The following is a 4,261-nucleotide window of genomic DNA, read 5'->3' on the forward strand; positions in this document are numbered from 1 at the left end:
ATATAAAATTTGGGCCCTTTTAGAGCTAAGTTGTTAATTTTACCTGAATTACAGAATTCCTAGCTTCACACCATTTAACAAAATTAAATGAAGGCATTAATCTCCATATTTAGTCATTTTATTTGGGGCAATATTACGGGAATTGCTACTCCAACGAAGGATTTCACCTAACAGTAGTATTCATGATGTGTTATGTTATGATGTAAAATTTTTAACATTTTAACATAAATTTTAAAAGTGTAGGATTGTGAGCAGACTTAATGTCTAATGTTTAAAGTCCATGTTATATGTTGAATGCAGAGGAGGTACTAGTGGATTTTGTTGCCAATTTGTTTATGAAATAATATCTCCAATTCCTCCATCACATCATCAATTCTCTACCTCACTTGGTCTTTGTTTTCTCTCATAGTTTTTATTTTTATTATATCTATTATTTTATTTGTTTATTTGAGTTTTAAAACGTCGAAAAACGAAAACAACACAAACACGAACTACGAGCAACTAACCTATCATCGTTGGAAAACATGGCTTATTGTTAAATTGTTATTGCAATACTGGCAGTTCGGAGGGGTTTCTTTTGATATAAGATAGGGGCTTCATTCATGGGCTTCTTTTAACATGTTAAAAGAAGGAACTATTCCTCCATTTAACACAACTTTTTCCATTTAAGAAAATTCAAAATATTAAACTAAAATAACAAAATATTAAATCATGAATACCCCTTATTATGAATAAGATCTGAATAAAATTAAAGAGAATTTACCAAGTTTCTTTATGAGCACTAATGGAATACTGTATATCTAATAGTTCCTGATGCATGATTACTCGTTTTAGACGAATGATTCGTAATGTATCGGGTTGTAAAATAAATTCGTAGCGTTTTTTACTGGCGATTTCAATAAAAACTTCAGATTCTTGTAAATATTTTTAATCAATTATATACGACCAATTTTTATATATTACAAGTTGCCATCTTTCAGGTAATTTTTTTATTTTGTCTTCCCAGTACTGTTTGCGCAGTCCTCGAGCGAATTAAGGTGTCTTCCGTTAAGAGTTTTGAAGAGGCCGAAATTAGTAAAATTTGTTGGGGCAAGGTCTGGTGAATAGGGTGGGAGGAAACTTCAATAATTTCTGCCGAGTTTGCAAAGACACGTGATGGAATACCTTTGCGATTAGCCAATGCTGGATGCTTTTGCTCAACCATTGCCTTCAATTGTCCCAACTGGGCACAGTATACTGCAGAATTAATGGTCTGGTTGGGCGAGAGGAGCTCAAAACAAAAGCCACCACATGCACAGCATAACCTTTTTTGGATGTAATCCTGTATTAAGTCGTTAACGGCGGGTTCGTTTTCCTCAGTACTTTTTTCCTCAAAATATTATTGTAAGGGACCCACTTTTCATCCCCAGTTATCAAACTCCTCAAAAATAGATCATTAACATTGCGTTTCAGGAGGGAAGCGCTAAGGGATATGCGGTCCAATAAATTCTTTTATATCTAATTGTGAGGAACCCACATATCACTTCGAGAAACATATCCCGCAGCCCCTAAATGATTTGAGACACTGCGTGCACAATATGTCAAGCGATTCTGCGATATCCCGTGTCGTAGAGTGAGGGTTGTCTGTGACCAATCCTTGAATTTGGTTTGACAGACAAACAACAGTTGAAAGACGACCTTAGCGCTTTGTGTCTTCCAAGTAAAAATTTCCGATTCTGAACTGAGCAAACCACTTACGGATGGTGCTTTCTCCTAATCGATCTTAGGGGGTCTTAGTCCATAATTACATTTAATGGAAGAATTCTACTCAAGAATATATTTTCTGCCATTAAATGTGACATAAATAAGAGAATGTTTAGTGGAAGGTTTTTTGTATTAAGTATGCTTTATTTGTCTATAAAATCTTTCACTTCTTGTTTCTTCTTTATTAATATTATATGGGGAAGTAAAGAAACAATAATTTCTGAAGATGGTTAATGTAGGTTAGCTGGCTATATCAGAACTCTTTCTACGTCAGTGTTATATAATTTCTATTCTCTTTGTTCAATGTAGGTATGATATGCTCTATTGGACTTGATGCTGTGTCTTGTAGTTCTGTTATTTACAAGTGCAGGCTAATAGTTATGAAAAAGGAATTTGCTGGAAGTCGTCATAGCTTTTCAGTTGTTTGTAGATTTTGATTCATGTTTTTGTGGTGTTTTTCTTTTATTTCATTCTAGTTGCTATGGTAAATGTCAACAATTTTATACTTGCCTTCTTTACTTAGTTATTTCAGCAATATTTTAAACATTGAAGTAACACATATGAAAATGGTTGGAAGTAGAAGTTGTAGTCCTTTTGTTACATAAGTCTGGTTGCCTTTCTTTTCGACATGTTAGTAAATGGAACGACATCTTATCAAACACTATTATATTATATTATTATATATCACATATTGTGATGTGTCAAATGATTTTGGGAGTTTTCCCATTGGTGTATGATGCCTGGATATTTTCTTTGTTTATTAAAGATATTCCTAAACATTGTACCTTGATTATTGAAACACTGCTGGATAATCACCTGCTATGTACTCTATGGCTAACTTAATTTATTTTCAATTAATTTAAACGTGTTTTTCTTTTATGAGTTGGGATTATAAACGTGTTTTTCTCTTATGAGTTGGGATTATAAACGTGTTTTTCTTTTATGAGTTGGGATTATAATAAGGTTGATATTTAGTTAAATATCTATTCAGATATCGACTAAACACAGTATGCTAAACATACTATGATGTAACTTCTTTCGTTATTATCCAAATAGGAATGCAAATATTGTACCCCAGTTAAAAAAAATGAAACAACTAAAAAATGTTGAATTTGATTTGAATATTTAAAAATACTTTTTATTTTAATTGAAAAAGAAACTTTAAATCATTAAATGAGGAAAATTAATTTTCTTCTCTTCCATTTTGAGCAAGCAAAATACCTCTTAAAGATAAGGAATCTTGGTTGAAACTGATGCATAAAAGCAACTTAAACTAATCCTTTTTTAGAATATTAAATATTATTGACCAAGTAAATATGATTTTATAAACTCAGAGATGATTAAATTAAATATTGAAAAACGCTACGAACTTATTTTACAACCCAATAAAAATTGTGTTAAAATATATTTATTTATCTTATTATAGTAATTAAAATTTCTTATAATTATAGTATTTCACTAACTGAATTTTGATATTCAATTACTATTAATTGGATTAACTATAATTAATAATTAAGTCATATTCTTAATCAAACAGACAGTCCACTAACTGAGATGACTGTTCTCAACGACAAAACCTTGAATTTACAAAACGTATTGATTAAATAAAATATATTTCCGTCAGTATTAATTTTTCCAATTTATGAGTGTTTTAACCGTCGAAAAAAAGACAAATTAGAATATTTATATAATATATAAAAATGACTGATCGTAACTGAATGTAAAGGAGATGGTGGGGGTGTGTGGTCAAAAAGGAGCAAAACATAGTTTTCAACTATTTATTTGCCAATGTTTCGCCCCACTTTACAGGGCTAAAAATATGTTCACAATGTAAGATAATAAGATGACAATAATATATCACATATATAATATAATATATCAATATAACATATCAAATATATAATATAATAAGATGGGTCTAGGGATTGGATAAGAGTTAGATACATCTGAAAATCATTTTATCGCTCTAAATTAGGATAAATAACAAATTTATTTAGATTGCTTTTTTTTTTTTTTTGAAAAGCTGACACTCGATTTATAAATACCATTTTGCTGGTTTTTAATTTTTTTTTCTCATTTTGAATTAAGTCATTGTTATTACTTAACAAGCGGATGAGATCAGCGTGACAGGCATGCAGGCAAACATTAGTTACCATCGTTTCCGGATCCACTAATGCATGAAAGCCAATCCTTTTATGTGCCAAATTATTATTTTATGAATACATTATTATTTTTAAGTTATAGAATATTTATCCATATACTAGATTTGAATCACAATACATTTTTATTATTCAATTATAAAAAATTAAAACCATCAAGTCCGCACACTATTAGTGAACTTCTAATGCCTAACGTTTCCTCCAACCTGGCCACAAAGGACAATCTTAGCTATAATTTTGCACCCTCATGGCAGCTCTTAAAAAAGTAGGCTAGGTTATGATTTACTTTAAAGGTTCTATCAGTGAGGTAGGAGCGGATTATAAGGAAATATGTTGGGGGTAGGAATTGACGAAGTTAA

At 30.8% G+C, this 4,261-nt stretch overlaps 1 protein-coding gene across 2 annotated transcripts in view; it reads left to right on the forward strand.

The window, feature by feature from the left end:
• LOC106681740 (uncharacterized) overlaps positions 1-4,261 on the forward strand; it is a 25,628-nt gene that overhangs the window by 4,546 nt on the left and 16,821 nt on the right. The gene's annotated exons all lie outside the window — the stretch shown is intronic.

This window comes from Halyomorpha halys, unplaced genomic scaffold, assembly GCF_000696795.3.
Source record: "Halyomorpha halys isolate HHAL.00 unplaced genomic scaffold, Hhal_1.1 Scaffold362.1, whole genome shotgun sequence".
Lineage (NCBI taxonomy): Eukaryota > Metazoa > Arthropoda > Insecta > Hemiptera > Pentatomidae > Halyomorpha > Halyomorpha halys.